Raw genomic sequence first — 20,782 nt, 5'->3', positions numbered from 1 at the left:
CACCTAAAAGGTGATGTCCCCCCAGATGGCCTCAGCACTCCCTGAGGTCCTGAGGGGACCCTCTGAAGAAGACGCTGCCATCTGCTTGTGCTTCAAAGGGTGTAGCCACTCGGGAAGGGCAAAGATCCCCCCTCCAAGGCACAAAGTAACTCTCCCCCTTTGTCACCTAATCAGGCCGTCCTATCTCTGTGAGGCCTCAGTCTCCAGATCTTTGTTCAACAGAGAGTGGGGTGACACAGAGGAAAGGGATATTAAAGGTGGAAGATGATTAGTGTCTAAAAGGCAGGATTATCAGGGAAAATTGCCCCCCAAACAGTAGGAGCACACCATGAGCATCTAGGCCCCGAACGACCATTGGAGTCTCACATGCAGCCTCTGCACAGAACCCACAACACGGCTTCGGTACGTCACCGCAGAGACCTTCTGTGAGCTCACTCACCAAAGCCCATTCTACCTGTAGGAGGTCACTTGCCCCTTTTGTAGAAGTGACCCAGCCATATTTTCCTTCCTGCTGTCAGAGAGGTTGAGAAAGGAAGAGCTTGATGAAGACCATTAGCTCAGCTCTCCAGCCTCACTGACGTCAAAGATGCTGACTTGGAGAGAAAAGCTTCCATGTGTTCCGACAAAGAGAAATTCTTCACTCACACCAGCCAGTCGTAGGCTCTGTAAACAAATGTTCAGTGCCACTGCTGCTGCTATTGCCACTGTTGTGGGATGAAGGAGCATGTCGCCCGCCTCCTACCTTTCTTGTACAGCAATGGCTAAAGGCCTGGACTTGGAGGGTGCTGAGTGTTAAGGGAACACCAAGATGTGGAGGATAAAAACAAGGCCCCTTCAGACAGCAGTGCTGCGCAGCCTGCCTGTTCGTTCTCCCTGCCTGCTGTGGAGACGACAGCTACCTTGCCACTGGCCACTTTTCTTTACAAGTTCCAGATACCACCAAATTAGCAGTCCCTAACGTGGCTGACCTGTCAGGCCACCCACCCTCACTGCCCCTGTACATATTCTGTAGCAGAAACGAGATGCACAGGTCCTGACTCTCCCTTTGCTGTTTCTCACTTTGGATTCCAACCTATATGAAGTGTTCCACTTAATAACAAAAATAGAGCCCTATTAAGTAGTATTTCACTTGGTAATGCAACAGGAGACCCTTTCCGTTCCAGTCCCTCAGTCACAATTGCAGGATCTTCCACTCCTTAAAGCCCACCCTGTGTAGGCCTCAGGTTCCTAAATAGTCACACACACCTGGGTGTGTCAACTTTCCTCTGTTTTTCTTACAGACCTCTCCTCAAGTCCCTTCCTTCACTACTCCAGTCTTCAGCCAACCCACCATGGCTTCTGCAGTCACTTCCACCATCCCAGTCAGCCCATCTGCAGACTGGGTTTCCCAGCATGCTTTGGACTTTATTACAACCAATATGGACGCCGCTCTGCCCTCTGAGCTTTCACCTTCATGTCTCCACTAGGAGCCAGTGTAAGCTTCCTCCCGTTTAACCAGGCCCAGCCTAGAGTAGAGCAGGTATCCCCTGCAAAGGCCACAGTCTCAACCCGCCCTCCCGCTTTTATGGTCTGCAGCCCTAACTAAATTTTCAACCTTAACCTTTTGAGCCAGGAAACACCTGTCAGCTGAAACCTAGGGGTCCTAATGGGCCTTGACCTGGGGCTACTCTCCACAATGCCCCATCTGGTCTGGGCTACGGGAGTGGGTGCTGCTCTTCAGACTCCGGATCCAAGCCTGCCTTCGACTCTGATGATGCCCATTCCCCAGTCTTTTTCATCTTTGGTCTTGCTGTGTCTCCCTGAGCTTTAACAGCTCTTTCTCTTAGAGAAACCTGAAAGCCTCTTAAATCTCTCCATATTTTACCTCTACTACAGCTATGGAAACCAATGGCAACACAACCCCCCTCAGTCAGCTTCCAGGAATTTGACATCCTTTCACATCCCTACTGACACCCACGCAGCCTATGGTGGCACCTGGTTGTTTTCTCCATCGGTGCAGCCATTCTTTATTGTCACTGGGTGCCATCAGCACAGCATTGAGGATCATTCCTCACCTTTTGCCAATGCTAATCCATACCCATTTGCCTTTGTGGGATCTGCAGCCCTTATAGGCAGTGGGAGCTTTGAGTTTAGTATGTATATCCCAGATGCCACCTCCATGTCTAGAGCACTCAGCTTTGGGGCAGAACGGTGAGGGGACACCCAGCACCACAGCTCATGATGGGGGAAGCTTAGACCTGAGCACCAGGATCCTGTTGGCCCACAGCACCCCTGTTGCAATCAGAGAGGCCAGCATTGCTGAGAACGAATGTCCTGGGAAACATTTTCCTTCTTGCCTATAGTCAGAGCTCCTGGTGCCAGCCCAGCCCAAACACACCTGCTACCACTGGAAGATGCAGCATCAGTAAGCAGGAACATGTTCCAGAAGACACATCTCTTTTCACTTATGTTCCGATCCCCCAGACCCATCCAGCCAGAGCACATCTGTTGCAGTGGGAGAGCAACAGCTCTTTCCCCATAGCTGTGCTGAAGGTATCTACTTCTCTTCCTGCCTCTAGTCAGAATACCTGGGCCACATCAGACCAAAGTACATCTGTTGCAGTTGAAGGGGCTGGCACTGAAACCGTCTGGAGGCTTTTGTGTTCCTACCTACGGTCAAAGCAACCTGGGTCCCACTTGTCCAGAGCACACAGGTTGCAGTGGGAGGAACGAAAGCTGTAACTGTGTTTGGAGAGTCTTCTCTTCCTGCATAAGGTCTGGGAACTTGGGACCCTCCTGGGCCAGAGCAAACATGTTACTATTGGAGAAACCTGCACCACTGAGAAGAAACACATGCCACGAGATACTTCTGTTCCTTCCATCAGACACACTGAGACCCACCTGTGCTGTTTGAGGGGCTGGCACCGAATCTGTGATCAGAGCTGCTACTGGTGGAACACCTTGGTCACGTGGTCCAGAGCGCAGGGGACACAACGGGAGGAGGCTATGGGACACTTCTGTTCCCACTATAATTCAGAGCAGTCGAGGTGCTCATGGTCAGAGCATGTCTGTTACAGTGTCACAGGAACATACCTGTTAACAGCATCACTCGTAGGAAGACGCTTCTATTTCTGCATTCACTCTGCCCTGGGCCCTAGACAGAGTCTTCCCTTTGACTTGGAGTGGTGAACACCAAAGCCTCAGCACTTTTTTAGCTGCTTTCAAGACAGATGTTCCTCTGGCATGAGGATGGCAAGCAGTGGTTTTGCCTTGGGGCACCTTGATCTCATGCCCAGGGTTTCTTTGGAGACAGAAGTGTTGGATGACCAAACCACTCATATTCTTCTAGTGAAAGAAACAATATCTCAGCAACTATAAGCAAAAGTTACACAGAAATGGTGGGCAACCACTAATTGCCAAGAATAGGAAGAGGCTCAGCCCCTTCTAGTTATGTTAACCTGCCCTCTCTCATCCTAGAGCAAGCTGGAGGCCCAACACCTCAGGGTGTCTGTGTCTATTTCAAAGGATATGTGTAAGGTTTTAGATGAGGCTGAGCAGAAGTCAACACACTGGCCTTGAAATAGTGGTTTACTGTGGAGAGAAGAGAAAGATTAGTAAGTATCCACCATGGCATCCCTGGCTTTGCCAGTTTTCCTCTAGTCTCAGACTGGTAGACCCCCACTGCCTATGGCTGTTCCCTTTTCTCCTGCCTATTTATGTCAAAGACACCATTTATTTCTTACCCAGATTTTATATATACACAGGGTGGTCATAAAGTTTGTGTGCAATTTAAAATTTAAAACTATTTTCAATTGCACACAAACTTTATGGCCATTCTGTATTTCTCTGTCTCTCTCTCACACACACACAGCCTTGTTCTTATTCATTGATCCTCTCTGTTCATGTGTCTTGGCTGTTTGACTTACATGTGTGATGATGTTTTCAGGCAGGCTTAGCTTTTCAAAGCTCTGTGGTTCAGCAAATGGGACGTGGCACAGAGCCACACTTTACAACTGCACATCCTGACACCTGAAATCTCTTATTTTAAATTGAAGGGACAGGGCGGCACCCATAGCTCAGTGGGTAAGGCACTGGCCACATATACCCAGGTTGGCAGGTTCAAACCCAGCCCAGGCCAGCTAAACAGCAATGGCAACAAAAATATAGCCAGGTATTCTGGTGGGTACCTATAGTCCCAGCTACTTGGGAGGCTGACGCAAGAGAATCACTTAAGCCCAAGAGTTTGAGGTTGCTGTGAGCTGTGATGCCATGGCAGCCATAGTGAGACTCTGTCTCAAAAATTAAAAAATTAAAAAATTAAAAAAGTAAGGTTCAGCCACCATGAGAAAGTAGAGTTCAGAGGGGGAAGGGATAGGTGATTCTCCACTGCCTCCTCCCTCTGTGCTCCTCTCCCATCACTCTAGACTTTGATGTAGGCCAGCTTACCTTGATATGTGTTAAGAAAATATGCTAGACAATTTTGTTTTTCTTTTTTTCCCCTCTGAAGATAGTGTCTCACTCTATCACCCAGGCTAGAGTACAGTGTGACAATCAAAGCTCCCTTGCCCTCAAACTTCTAGGCTGAAGTGATCCCAGCTTCTTGAGTAGCTGGGACTACAGGTATGAGCCATTGTGCCTGGATTTTTTTTTTTTTCTGTAGATGTGTGTGTGTGGGGGGGGGGTGTTCAAACTCCTAGCCTCAGGTGATCATCCAGCCTCAGTCTCCCAAAATTCTGAGATTACAGGCATGAGCCAGCATGCCTGGCCCAATTTTAGTCTTTTAAAGTAATTAAATGTTTCATTTGTGTCTTTCTAATTCATACAGACTTAAGAAAATCATCCTCACACACTCATGCCCCAATTGGAAAGTATGGGCACGGCATATAGGCTCTTGGGCCTAGAGGAACAAAGGAAGAAAAGCTTATGGCTGCTTTGTACTTACTGAAAATTTTAAGTCTAGGACATCATATATTATATAGAAGTGTTTTCATGCTCCATAAAAAAAATCATAAAATATCCCCTTTTCAAGAAAATATCTGGATAAAGTCTTTACTGTAAACCCCTAAAATAGCAGATCACAGTACTTATAATTTCACCTAGATCAGGCTGACTATAGAGTTCTGCTATGTTTCCACAAAACTTAAAACCTGAAAATCCAATCTTTTCTAATACAATTCATAATCTAGGAGAGCCACCTGAGGCTGGTTGGGGGGAAAAGAAAACATAAGCTTTTCTCTTAGCTTGTACTTATTACTTTACTAAGTATTTATTTAGATTCTACACTAGATATTGTACACAGAGTTGAAAGATATCTTTTGCCTGAAAGGAATTTATGATATAGTAGGAGTGATGGATGAATATATCAAAATTAAAGCTAGAGGGGTAATAATAAGGGTACAGAAGCTGGTGAAAGGGACATGAAACCAAGGATTAATATCAATTCTTCAGAAGTTAATAAAACTAGACCAACAGCAATTTACAAAATTATAATAGTAAACTCTTTTCTATTCATAATTACTTTAATATAAATAGATTAAACTCCCCAAAAGACAAACTAGCTAAATGAAGAAATAATTACTTAACTACACGCTGTCTGCAAGAGACTCACTTTAGATTTAAGGACACACACAGTCTGAAAGTGAAGGGATGGAAAAAGATATTCCACATACATAATAACCAGAAGAGAGTAGAGGTGGCTATACTTATATTAGACTAAATAGACTTTAAGTCAAAAACTACCATAACAGACAAAGGTGGACACTATATAATGATGAAGGGGTCAATTAACTAAGAAAATATAACAATTATACACATATATTAACCCAGCATAAGATCACGTAAATATGTAAAGTAAACACTGACAGAATTGATGTGAGAAAAAGGAAGCTCTACAATAATAGTAGGAGACTTTACTTTCCAGCTTTCAATAATGAATAAAACATTCAGACAGAAGATCAATTAGGAAATAAGACTTAAACAGCCCTAAAGACCAATGGACCTAACAGAAATACACAGAGTATTTTACTCAATGGCAACAGAATACATATTATTCTCAAGCAGACACAAAATAGTATCCAGGATAAACTACATGCTAGGTCACAAAACAATTTCTAACAAATTTAAGATTATGATAGTACCAAGTATCTTCTTTAACTCCAGTGGAATGAAATGAGGAATTAACACCAGAAGGAAAACTGGAAAATTCACAAATGTGTGGAAATTGAACATTGAAGAGGAGGGTACACATTCAAACTAATTTTACGAGGACATAGTTTCTTTTTTTTTTTTCTTTGAGACAGAGCCTTAAGCTGTCCCCCTGGGTAGAGTGCTATGGCATCAGAGCTCACAGCAACCTCCAACTCCTGGGCTCAAGCGAGTCTCCTGCCTCAGCCTCCCAAGTAGCTGGGACCACAGACGCCCGCCACAATGCCTGGCTATTTTTCTTTTTTGCAACCAGTGATGGTTGCAGCCATCATTGTTGTTTGGTGGGCCCAGGCTGGATTTGAACCCGCCAACTTAGGTGTATGTGGCTGGTACCTTAGCCACTTGAGCCACAGGCACCGAGCCACGAGGACATAGTTTCCCTGACACCAATGCTAAACAAAAACAGTATAAGAAAACTATCAGCCAATAACTTTGATGAACACAGATGCCAAAATCCTTAACAAAATACAAGCAAATAGAATTTAATAGCATGACCAAGTGGGATTTATCCCTGGGATGTTAGGGTAATTCAACACATGAAAATTAATTAATGTGATTTACCACATTAACAAAATGAAGGATAAAAACCACATGATTGTCTCAATATATGGAGGAAAAGTATTTGACAATATTCAACACCCTTCTATAAGAAAAAAATTTCAACAAATTAGGTTAAAAGGAATGTATCTCAATACACTAAAGACTAATAGAAACAAAGTCCACAGATACCATACACTAGACAGTGAAAGACTGAATCTTTTCCTCTAAGATCAGGAACAAAGCAAGGGTGCCTGCTTTTACCACTTCTTTTCAACTTCAGAAAGTCAGAGCAAGTAGGCAAGCAAAAGAAATGAAAGACATCTAAATTAGAAAGGAAAATGTAAAACTATCCTTGTTAGTGAATGATATGATCTTATGTATAGAAAATCCCAAAGAATCCATAAGAAAACTGTGAGAACTCATTAATTCAGTAAAGTTACAATATACAAAGTTAACAAGCAAAAGTCAGTTTCTTTTTCTGTTTTTTTGTTTTAGACAGAACCTCAAGCTATCCCCCTGGGTAGAGTGCTGTGGCATCACAGTTCACAGCAACCTCAAACTCCTGGGCTTAGGCAATTCTCTTGCCTTAGCCTCCCAAGTAGCTGGGACAACAGGTACCTGCCACAGTGCCCTGCTATTTTCTATTGCAGTTTGGCCGGGGCCAGGTTCTAATCCACCACACTTGGTATATGGGGCCGGTGCCCTACCCACTGAGCCACAGGCACCACTCATCAGTTTCATTTTTTATATACTAACAACATACTATCTGAAAACAGAATAGGTCACTAGAGAACTAGGCAACATAAAAAAGGATACAATAGAACTTAAAGAAAATTGTAATTTCAAAACACAGCAGAAAGCTTTAACAATAGGCTAAACCAAGGAGAAGAATCTCCAAGCTTGAAGACAAGGTTCTTGAGATGACCCAGTTATTCAAAGAGACAAGGAAGAGTATTTAAAAAGTCTGAGCAATTACTGAGAGACATATGAGACTATGTGAACTAACATCTGAATTATAGGTATCTCTGAGGGAGAATAAAGAGTTAAAAGCATAGAAACCTATTTAAGGAAATTATTGAGGAAAACTTCCCTGTTATCACCAGAAGTGCAGACATATAGATATAAGATGGACACTGAATAATAGTAAGATTCATGAAAAATATATCATCCCTGAGACACACAGTAATAAAACTAGGAATGAAGGGAAAAAGTAAAAAGACAAAACATCAAATAACTTATAAAGGAAAACCCATCAAGACAATAACAGACTTCTCAGCAGAAAACCTTGTAAGCCAGAAGGGACTGGGGTCCTATCTTTAGTTGACTTAAATAGAACAACTGCCAACCTAGAATTTTGAATCTTGCAAAACTAGGTTTAATAATTGACAGAGAAATTAAATCTTTTCTAAACAAGCAAAAATTGAGGGAATTTGTCACAACTAGACCTGCCCTACATAAATACTCAAAACAGCAATATACAAAAATCAGCATGATAGATACTGTAAAATCACCTAAAAAACCAAACTCACAAATCTTATAAAACAATAGAACATGAGGTAAAAAAAAAAAAACAAAACAAAACAAGGGACTACCCAACAGGATGAACAGACCAACATCCCACATATCAATGCTATCAATTAACATTAACAGACTGAATGTTCCTCTCAAAAGATACAGACTAGTTGAATGGATGAAAAAATACAACTTGACTATCTACTGTCTCCAGGAAACATATCTACAATTCAGACCCCCAGAGACTCAACATGAAAGGATGGAAAAACATTTTTCACATGAATGGAAATCAAAGACAGCAGGTATAGCCATTCTCATATCAGACAAAATTGACTTTAACCCAACAAATGTAAGAAGAGACACATAGGGTTATTATATAATGGTAAAAAGGGAAATTCAAGAAGAAGACATAACCGTCCTGAATATATATGACACAGCAGCTCTTAGATACATAAAGCAAATTTTACTAAAACTAAGCAAAGAAATAAATAGCATCATTATAATCACCAGGGACCTCAAGACCCCACTGTTAAGAGCTCAACAAATTATCACAGTAGAAAATAAATAAACAATGACCTTAAACCAACCTCTAAATCTGACATTTACAGAACATTCTACTTCAAAACTAAAGAATACCCATTCTTCTCAGCAACACATGAGAATTTTCCAAGATTGGTTCATATCCTAGGCCATAAAACAGGTTTCAACAAGTTAAAAAATTGATCATACTATGTACCTTCTCAGACCACAATAGATTAAAATTAGAAATTAATCACAAGAAAAACACTCAAATCTATACAAAGTGATGGAAATTAAATCACCTGCCTCTGAATGGTTATTGGGTCAAGAATGAAATTAAGAAGGAAATAAAAATTTTTTTGAACTGAATGACAAAGGAGACACAAGTTAGAAAAATCTATGAAATATTGCAAAAGTATTACTCGGGGAAAATTCATAACCTTAAATTCCTACATGAAAAAGAAAGATCCCAAATTGACAACCTAACAGCACGCCTTGTAACTAGAAAAGGACAAACAAAGAAAACCCAAATCCAGCAGAAGAAAAGAAATAATGAAGGTCAGAGCAGAATTAAATGAATTGAGAAAAAAATACAAAGAATTAATTTTTAAAAAGTTAGTTCTTTGAAAAGTTAAAATCTACAAGCATCTTGCTGATTAACCAAGAACAGAGGAGAAAGGACCCTAATAAGCTCAATCAGAAATGAAAAAGGTGACATTACAACTGATACTGCAGAAATAAAAAAATCATTCATGAATACTAAATAAATCGCTATGTGCATAAACTAGATAATGTAGAGAAAATGGACAAGTTCCTGGAAACATACAACCTCCCAAAACTCAGCCAGCTAGAAACAGAACTCTTGAACAGACCAATAATGAACAGTGAGATGGAAACAGTAATAAAAAACCTCCCAATAGGCTCAGCGCCTGTGGCTCAAGTGGCTAAGGCACCAGCCACATACTCCTAAGGTGGCAGGTTCAAATCCAGCCTGGGCCTACCAAATAACAATGATGGCTGCAACCAAAAAATAGCCAGGCATTGTGGCAGGCGCTACTTGGGAGGCTGAGGCAGGAGACTCACTTGAGCCTAGGAGTTAGAGGTTGCTGTGAGCTGTGATGCCACAGCACTCTACCCAGGGTGACAGCTTGAGGCTCTGTCTCAAAAAAAAAAAAAAAAAAACCTCCCAATAACAATGTAGAAAGGCCTGGCCAGATGGATTCAGAGCTAAATTCTATCTAATCTAAAAGGAAGAGCTGGTAACCATAATACAAAAATTATTCCATAAAATTGAGAAGGAGAAAATCCTCCCGACTCATTCTACAAAGCTCATTCCCGACTCATTCAACTCATTCTATCAAGTATCACCTTGATACAAAATCCATAAAAGGACACAACAACAAGAAAGGAAAATATAGACCAATATCCCTTATGAAGAGAGATGCAAAAATCCTCAACAATATAATAGCAAATCAAATTCAATAGCATCTAAAAAATAATCCACCATGACCAACTGGGCTTCATTTCAGGGATGCAAGAATGGTTCAACTATATAAATCAATAAATGTGATTTACCACATAAACAAAAGCAAAAAAAGATCATATGATCATCTCATTAGATGCAGAAAAAGTATTTGACAAAATATAGCATTTTTTCATGATAAAAACCCTCAAACTATACATTAGAAAAAGTATTTGACAAAATATAGCATTTTTTCATGATAAAAACCCTCAAACTATACATTAGAAAAAATGTTTCTCAAAATTATAAAAGCCATCTATGACAAACCCACAGCCAATATCATACTGAATGGGGAAAAGTTTAAAGTATTTTACCTAAGAACTGAAACAAGAGAAGGATATCCACTGTCACTACTTCTATTCAACATAGTGCTGTAAGTCCTAGCCACAGCAATCAAGCAAGAGAAAGAAATAAAGAATATCCAAATTGGCAAAGAGAAGGCCAAACTATCACTCTTCATTGAGAATATGATTTTATGTCCAGAAAACTCCAAAGATTCCACAAGAGTGTCCTGGAATTGACAAATTCAGCAAAGTGTCAGGATACAAAACCAATGCACAGAAATCAGTGGCATTTCTATGTAATGATAACAGCCAAGCCAAGAATTAGATCAAAGACTCAATACCATTCACAATAGCTACAAAGATGATAAAATAGGAATAAAGGATGTGAAAGGTCTCTACAAAGACAACTACAAAACACCAAGGAAAGAAATCATGCCCATGGATAGTCAGAATCTACATTGTTAACATATCTATACTATCCAGAGTGATTTACAAATTCAATGCAATATCCATCAAATTACCAATGACCTATTTCACAGATCTAGAAAAAAATAATTCTATACTTTGTTGAAACCAGAAAAGAGCCTGAACAGCCAAGGCAATCTTAAGCAAAATGAATAAATTTGGAGGCATCACATTACCAGACTTGAAACTATACTACTAGGCAATTATAACCAACACAGCACGATATGTGTATTGGTACAAAAATAGAGACATAGATGAATAGAAGAGAACAAAGAACACAGATGTAAAACCCTCTACCTACAACCAAGGGATCTTCAACAAAGCAGACGATAATGCACCCTGGGGAAAAGAAACCCAATTCAATAAATGGTTCTGGGAAAATTAGATCGCCAGATGCCTACCTCTCACCACTTAGGAAAATTAATTCTAGATGGATAAAAGACTTAAATCTAAGGCAGTAAACCATAAGAAATCTAGAGAAAAATGTAGAAAAACCTCTTCTAGATATTAGCCTGGGCAAAGAATTTAAGACCCCAATGGATATCATGGCAACACCAAAATTAATAAATGGATTTTTTTTCTTTTCTTTTCCTTTTTTTTTTTTTGAGACAGAGCCTCAAGCTGTTCCCCTGGGTAGAGTGCTGTGGCATCACAGCTCACAGCAACATCCAACTCCTGGGCTCAAGCAAGTCTCCTGCCTCAGCCTCCCAAGTAGCTAGGACTATAGGTGCCCACCACAATGCCCAGCTATTTTGGTTGCAGCCATCATTGTTGTTTGGCGGGCCCAGGCTGGATTCAAACCCACCACCTTAGGTGTATGTGGTTGACGCCTTAGCCACTTAAGCCACAGGCGCCGAGCCCCAAAATTAATAAATGGAATTTGATCAAACAAAAAAGCTTCTGCACAGCTAAGGCAACAATCAACAGAGCAAATAGGCAACCTACAGAATGGGAGAAAATATTTGTAAGTTACACATGTGATAAAGGGCTAATAACTAGAATTTACAAAATACTCAAGCAAATCAGCGAGAAATAAACAAATAACCCTATTAAAAAATGGGCAAAAAATATGAACAGAAACTTATCAAAAGAAAGGCAAATTACCAATAAACATATGAAAAAGTACTCAATAGCATTAATCATCACAGAAATGCAAAATAAACCACAATGAGATATAACCTTATCCCAGTTAGAGTGGCTTTTATTAAAAAGTCCAAAAATAGGCTTGGCACCTGTAGCTCAGTGGGTAGGGTGCCAGCCACATACACTGGGGCTGGCAGGTACAAACCTGGCCCAGGTCTACCAAACAATGACTAGAACAAAAAAATAATCAGGCGTTGTGGTGGACGCCTGTAGTTCTAGCTACTTGGGAGGCTGAGGCAAGAGAATCACTTAAGCTCAAGAGTTTGAGGTTGCTGAGCTGTGACACTACAGCACTCTACCGAGGGCAACATAGTGAGACTGTCTCAAAAAAATAATAATAACAAAAGAATAAAGTCAAAAACAATAGATGCTGGCATGGATGCAGAGAGAAAAGAATGCTAATACACTGTTGGTGGGACTGCAATTAACACAACCTTTATAAAAAACAATGTAGAGATTACACAAAAAACTAAATGTAGACCAACCATTTGATCCAGCAACTCCACTATTAGGTATCTACTCAAAGGAAAATAAGCCTTTTTATCAAAAAGACACATGTGCTGGCTCAGCACCCATAGCACAGTGGTTACAGTGCCAGCCACATACACCGAGTCTGGCAGATTGGAACTCAGCCCAAGCCTGCTAAACAACAATGACAACTGCAACAAAAAATAGCTGGGCACACTGTGGCAGGTACTTGTAGTCCCGCCTACTTGGGAGGCTGAGGCAAGAGAATTGCTTGAGCCCAAGAGTTTGAGGTTGCTGTGAGCTGTGATGTGACAGCACTCTACCGAGGGCAACAAAGTGAGATGCTGTCTCCAAAAACAAAAAACAAAAAGACACATGTGCTCAAATGTTTATTGCAGCACAATTCACAGCTGCAAATATGTGGAAAAAACCCAAGTGCCCATCAATTCATGAATTGATTAATGAAATGTGGTATACGTATTCCATGGAGTACACTCAGCCATGAAAAAGATGGATTAATACCATTTGAAATAATCTGGATGGAACTGAGATCACTTTCCTAAATATCTCAAGAACACAGAAAACATCACGTGTACTACTACGGAATTGGAACTGATGAGCACACATGTGCACAGAGGTAAGTAAAACTCAGTGGCAATCAATGAGGGGGAAGGGGACAGACAGGGGGCAGAAACCTACCTAATGAGTATAATGAACACTATTCGGGTGATGAGCAGCTCTATAACTGGGACTAAAGCATTACAAAAGCAACTGCATATAACCTAAAACATGTGTACTCCCTTAATATTTTGAAGTGAAAAAAATTAAAATGGACTAAAGACTTTAATAGACATCTTACCAAAGAATACATATGAATGAAAAGATGCTCAATGCCACTAATTGTTAGGGAAATGCAAATCTAAACCATGATGAGATATCATCTTATACTTTCCAGGATGGCTATAATTACTATTTCTTTCTTTCTTTCTTTCTTTTTTTTTTTTTTGAGACAGAGTCTCAAGCTCTCACCCTGGGTAGAGTGCTGTGGCATCATAGCTCACAGCAACCTCCAACTCTTGGGCTCAAGTGATCCTCTTGTCTCAGTTTTTCTATTTTCAGTAGAGTCTTGCTTTTGCTTAGGCTGGTCTTGAACTCATGAGCTCAAGCTATCCGCCTGCCTCGGATTTCCAGAGTGCTAGGATTATAGGCATGATCCAGGATGGCTATTACTAAAAAATAAATAAAAATTAAAAACAAGGGTTGACAAGGATGTTGAGAAGTTGAAACCCTACACACAATTGATGGAATTGCAAAATGGTGCAGTCACTATGGAGAACAGTAGGGAGGTGTAGCAGCCCATATAGCCTATGGCTAGGAGGAGTGAGAGTTATAATAAATACCTGTATAGCTCAAAAATGGAACACCTCGGTGAAAAGGGCATGGAGAGGGATTTAGCTCTCTTAACAAGCATGAGAGAGCTCACAAGATGAGAGCATTGGTGAATTCGCAGTCTCTACACCTGTGGTATTGAGAGGCACGAGATCAACCTTATATTAGGCTGGAGGAGCGGGCAGTTAGGAGCGTGCATTCTATCATGGACCCACTTACACTGACTCTGTTCTTCTCCTGCCTGCAGAATGCCAGCACAGCATCTCTCTGCTGAAGATCACTAAGCTCTGCTAAAGACTAAGATCTATCTCTCTCTCTCCCTTCTGCTAAGGTAAATAGCCCTCAGGCACTTAAGAGCAATTGTTCCTGAGCAAGATAGCTTAGTGGTCTGTGTCCGGAACCTAGATAAGCCAGGGTCGGAGACCAACCAGTCCCGGGCCTTGATAAGTGGTGAGCATGAAGGGACCCCGAAAGGGAGGTTCCTTAAAAAATACTATAACCTGGCTCGGCGCCTGTGGCTCAAGCGGCTGGGGCGCCAGCCACATACACCTAAGGTGGTGGGTTCGAATCCCCAGCCCAGGCCCGCCAAACAACAATGATGGCTGCAACCAAGAAATAGCCGGGCGTTGTGGTGGGCACCTGTGGTCCCAGCTACTTGGGAGGCGGAGGCAGAAGACTCGCTTGAGCCCAGGAGTTGGAGGTTGCTATAAGCTGTGATGCCATGGCACTCTACCAAGGGGGATAGCTTGAGGCTCCGTCTAAAAAAAAAATACTATAACCCACCAATCTCACTTCTAGGTATTTATCCTAAAGATAAATACCTAAAGAATTGAAACCAGAATTGAAGAGATCAGCATTCCTATGTTAGCTGCAGCACTGTTTACAACACCCAAGATGTGGAAACAACTTAAAAGTCCAGTGATAAGTGAATAAAGAAAATGTGGTATACACATGCAATGGAATATTACTCAACTTCAAAAAAGAAGGAAATTCTGTTGTATTCTACGATGTGGATGAGCCTTGTGGACACCATGCTAAATGAAATAGGACAGTCACAGAAGGACAAACACTGCACAATTCCATTTATATAAAGTATCTAAAAAAAGTTAAGTGTGTAGGATAAAGAGTAGAAAGGTGGTTGCAGGGACTAGGGGAAGGAAAAGAAGCATTGCTGTGCAATAGATGTAAAGTTTCAGTTAAGCAAAATAAGTTAGTGTGAGAAATCACACCCAGAGTTCACAATACTGCATTGTACACTTAAAGTTTTGTCCAAGGGGTAGATCTTGTGTTAATTATTTTTGTTACATTAAAATAAAAATTAAAACAGAACATCTACCAAAAAACTATAGCTAACATCATATTTAATGCTAATGCTAGAAGCTTTCCTGCTAAGATCAGGTGGCCCCTTTCACCACTCCTTTTAAACACAGTACTGCAAGTCCTTGCTAATGTAATAGGACAAGCAATGGAAATAAAAGGTATACAGATCAAGAAGGAACAAATAAAACTATCTTTGTTCACAGATAACATGATTTTCTGTGTAGAAAATCTGAAAGAGTTAACAACAAAAATCTTGGAATAAGACATTATAGTGAGGCTACAGGATCCAAGAATAATAATACATGTATACAAAGGTGAATTTCTTTCCTATTAACCAATGAACAAGTGGAGTCTGAAATTAAAATCACAATACCTTTTATATTCACACCTCTAGAAATTAATCAATTAGATTATAAAGCTAACAAAATATGTACAAGATTTGTATGAGGAAAACCATAAAATTCTGATGAAAGAAATCAAAAAAGAACTAAATAAATGAAAAGTTATTCCATGGATAAGCTTGGTGCCCATAGCACAGTGGTTATGACACCAGCCACATGCACTGAGGCTGGTGGGGTCGAACCCAACCCCAGCCAGCTAAACAATAATGACGATTGCAACAAAAAAAAATAGCTGGGCATTGTTGTGGGTGCCTGTAGTCCCACTTACTTGGGAGGCTGAAGCAAGAGAATTGCTTAAACCCAAGAGTTTAAGGTTGCTGTGAACTGTGATGTCATGGCACTCTACTCAAGGCAACAGCTTGAGACTCTGTCTCAAAAAGAAAAGAAAAGATATTCCATGGTAGATATACTCCATATTGCCAAAATATCACTTCTTTCAAACTTGAGCTACAGATTCAATGCAATACCAAACAAAATCTCAGTAAGTTATTTGGTGGCTGTTGAAAAAAAAAGGCTCAGAATAACTGACATAATACTGAAGGAGAAAAACATCAGAACACGGACAGTACCCTATTTTAAGACTTACTGTAAAGCTATAGGAAACAAGACAGTACAGTATTGGTGAAAGAACAGACTAATAGATCAATGCAACAGAACTGGGAGCTCAGAAATAGACCCATGTGAATATAGACAACTGATACTTCACAGTGCACCAAAGGCAAACCAACAGTGACAATACAACTAGACATCCATATACAGAGAAGAAGGATCAGCATCTAGATACAGACTTCACGTCCTTCACAAAAATTAACTCAAAATCTATCATAGATGCAAATGTAAAATGAAAAATTAATAAATCCCCTAAATTTTCTATGAATCCTTCTATAACCTAGGAGAAAATTTTGATAACCCTGGCTTTGACAATGACTTTTTAGTTGCAACACCAACCAAAGGCACAGACCATGAAAGAAAGAATTGAGAAGTTGGAATTCATTAAAATTTAAAACTACTGTTCTCTAAAAGGCATAAAAGAATGAAAAGACAAGCCATGACTGAAAGAAATACATACAGGATAAAAGATTGGCATCTAAAATATACAAAGACCTTTTAAAATTTAATAAAACAAATGACCCAAATAAAAAAGAGTCTTGACAGACAACTTACTAAAGAATATACTGTACACAGGCAGCAAATAAGCCTTTGAATAGATACTCAATTTAAAAAATGGGCACTAATATATATATACAACAAACATGTACCCATAATAATTAAAAACAGAAATTAAGAAATACGTGGGCAAAGAATCTGATAGACATTTCTCCAAAAAAATATAAATAGATGGCCAATAAGCACATAAAAAGATGCTCCACAGCATTAATCACTAAGGAAGTGAAGATCAAAACCACAATTTACATAATAGTATAGGTAGAATCATAATAAGAAATTTGGGCATGGATATAAAAAAATTAGAACCTCATATACTGCTGCTGGAAATGTAAAGTGATACAGCTACTTTGGAACAAACAGCCTGGTAGTTCTTCAAATGATTACAAATACTTTCCATATGACTCACAAATTCCACTCCTAAATATATTTCCAAGAGAAATAAAACCATAGGTCCATGCAAAATCTTGTTATTGATTGTAGCATGAATAATAGCAGAATTATTCATAATATCCAAAAGGAACAAACAACCCAAGTGTTCATCAGTAGGTGAATGGATAAACAAAATATGATATACCCATACAATGGAATATTATTCAGACTTAAAAAGAATACTGATACATGCCTCAACATCAGGGAACCTTGAAAACATTACTATAACTGAAAGAAGCCAATCACAAAAGATCTCATATTATATGATTCTATTCATATTGAAAATCCACAGTAATGAAATGTGTAAATACAGAAAGTAAATTTGTGATTGTTTAGGGCTGGGGATAAGTTGGGGGATATTGTAGCAATAGATAAAGAGCATAGTGTTTCTTTTTAAGGTAAGGAAAATATTATATAATTGACGGTGATGGCTCGGCGCCTGTGGCTCAAGAGGCTAAGGTGCCAGCCACATACACCTGAGCTGGCGGGTTCAAATCCAGCCCAGCCCACAAAACAACAATGACAGCTGCAACCAAAAAATAGCCGGGCATTGTGGTGGGCGCCTGTAGTCCCAGCTACTTGGGAGGCAGAGGCAAGAGAACCGCTTGAGCCCAGGAGTTGGGGGTTGCTGTGAGCTGTGATGCCAGAGCACTCTACCCAGGGTGACAGCTTGAGGCTCTGTCTCAAAAAAAAAAAAAAATTGATGGTGATGATGGTTGCATATATCTGTGAATATACTTAAAATGATTGAATTTAACACTTTAAATGGCTTAATTGTATAGTAGCTGTATCTCAATAAAGATGTTTTGAAAAATAGAGTGATGTCAGTAGCATGGTAATGTAAGCTCCATGCCTTTGTTCCTCAATGGAAACACTAAATGAAAAACTACAAATGGATTAAAATTTACAGCAACCAATCTAGTGCCCAATAAAGAAAAATCTACATTCAAAATGGTAGAAAATTGTATGGATATTTTTTGTATGCCCAATTCTCAATGAAATCACAAGGCTTACAAATGAACAGTAAAATATGGCTGATTAAAAGAAAGGATGGGTCAGAAATGGTTTCTGGGGAAGCACAGACATTGGATTAGACAAAACATTACAAGAATTGTTACATATACTCAAAGAGCTAAAGGAAATGCACATGAAGAACTAAAGAAAGTCAGAAAAATGAAAATACCAACAAGAGATAGAAATTATTAAAAAAAAAAGAACCAAATAGAAATGATGGAGTTGAAAAATATAATACACGAGTTGAAAAATTCACTAGAAGTGTTCAACAGCAAACTTACACAGGCAGAAGAAAAAAATCAGAGTAGGGTAAAGAGGTAAAAGGTTATTTGAAGAAATTAGAGCCATATCCTTCCCAGATTTGAGAAAGACAAATATAAGGAGCTCAATGAACTTCTAGAAGGACTAAACCCAAAGAGACCCACACCAAGAACCACCATAAGTAATCTGTCAAAAGGCAGAAACAAAGAATGTTGAATGCAGCAAGACAGAAGCCACATGTTGGATACAAGGGCTTCTTACTAAAATTATGGGCAGATTTCTCAGCAGAAATCTTGCAAGCCAGAAGGCATTGGGGAAAATATACCAAAAAAAAAAAAGAAAGAAAGAAAGAAACAAACAAACAAACAAACAAACTTCAACTGAGAATTCTGTATCTTCGAAAATAAGGGAGAAAATTAAGATATTCCCGGATGAACAAAAGCAGATGGAGTTTATTACCAGTAAACTTGCTCCATAAGAAAAGATAAAGGAAGTCTTTCAAGTTGAAATAAAAAGATGTTAGACAGTAACTTGAAGCTATATGAAAATATAAAGTTTTCTGGTAAAGGTACAGGTAAATAAATGAACAAACAAAAACAAATATTGCTATAATTTTGGTTTGTAACTTCACTATATAATTTAAAGTAAGCAATATGATGCTGCCACCTTTGTTCTTTCTGCTTAGAATGGCTTTGGCTATTCAGGCTCTTTTTTTGGTTCTATAAGAATTTAGAATTGTTTTTTCTAATTCTGTGAAAAATGATATTGATACTTTGATAGGGATTGCACTGAACCCGTAGATTGCCTTGGGCAGTATGTCAGCTTAATGATATTAATTCTTCCAATCTATGAGCATAGGATGTCTTTTCACTTGTTTGTGCCACCCACAATTTCTATCATCAGTGTTTTATAGTTTTCTTTGTAAAGGTCTTTCACCTCCTTGGTTAACTATATTCCTAGGTATTTTGTTCTTTTTGTATCTATTGTAATTGGGATTACCTTCTTGATTTGGTTCTCCATTAGATCGTCATTGCTGTATAGGAACGCTACCGACCAGCAGAGGGCCAGGGCCATGGTAGCGCCAGCTCAACTTGTGGGTGGTGGACCAAGCACCAGGAGGCAGCGACAGGGGCCAGGGAGCCCTAGGTGTAGCAGAGCAGGCCTAACGGGCAGGGCAATCACCCAGCTGGCAAGGATGCAGGACCGGCTGTTGGATCTGATGGCCTAAAGGCAAAACGATGATGATGGAGATACAATTATTATTTCTGAAGAAACCCACTTTATGGGTAATTTCTTCCTTCAGGTTGAGGAGATGAGAAACAGTATCAGTAAAATATGTCAATATGTTCAGGAAGTAAAGAAAAACCACAGCATCATTCTTTCTGCACTAAATCCAGAAGGAAACATAAAAGAAGACCTTGAAGATCTGAATAAAGAAATCAAGAAAACAGCTCATCAAATTCAAGCCAAGTTAAAGTCTATTGAACAAAATGTTGATCAGGATGAGAGTGGGAACCCAACTTCTGTATATCTTCAGATAAAAAGAACCCATCACTCGGTGCTGTCTGAGATGTTTGTGGAGACCATGGCAGAGAAAACTGAAGCACAGAGTCTGTTTTGGGAGTGCAGCAAAGGGCAATTTCAGCATCAGCTGGAAATCACTGGGAAGACCACCACAGATGAGGAGCTGGAGGAGGTGCTGAAGAGTGGGAGGACTTGTGTCTTCAAAAACAACATCATCTCAGATGCACAAATTACTAGACAAGCTCTCAATGAGATTGAGTCTCATCACAAGGACATCATGAAGCTGGAGACCAGAATCTGTGAGCTGCACCACATGTTCATGGATATGGCCATGTTCATGGAGACCCAGGGTGAAACGATCAATAACATAGAAAGAAACATTTATGAATGCCATAGACTATGTAGAACATGCTAAGGAAGAAATGAAAAAAGCTATTAAACATTGTGACAAAGTAAGAAAGATAATGATGTGGATTATTATTTTTGTGATGTTATCATGTTAACATGTTGTGATGTTAACATGTTTTGTGATGTTAACATTTTTATGTTGTTATCATTATAATTAGCCCAGCAACAACATTGCCATAGCAACTATAACCCAAGAACTGTTTACCCTTGGAGCCTGAGACCATATCTGCAAC

At 39.7% G+C, this 20,782-nt stretch overlaps 1 pseudogene; it reads left to right on the top strand.

Moving 5' to 3' along the window:
• The first annotated feature begins 19,899 nt into the window (after window positions 1–19,899).
• On the top strand, window positions 19,900–20,556 carry LOC105887601 (annotated as a pseudogene).
• Window positions 20,557–20,782: the final 226 nt, after the last annotated feature.

This window comes from Otolemur garnettii, unplaced genomic scaffold, assembly GCF_000181295.1.
Source record: "Otolemur garnettii isolate 467f Iridium unplaced genomic scaffold, OtoGar3 scaffold00100, whole genome shotgun sequence".
NCBI classification, from domain to species: Eukaryota; Metazoa; Chordata; class Mammalia; order Primates; family Galagidae; genus Otolemur; species Otolemur garnettii.
This window is presented reverse-complemented; position numbering and strand designations above follow the sequence as displayed.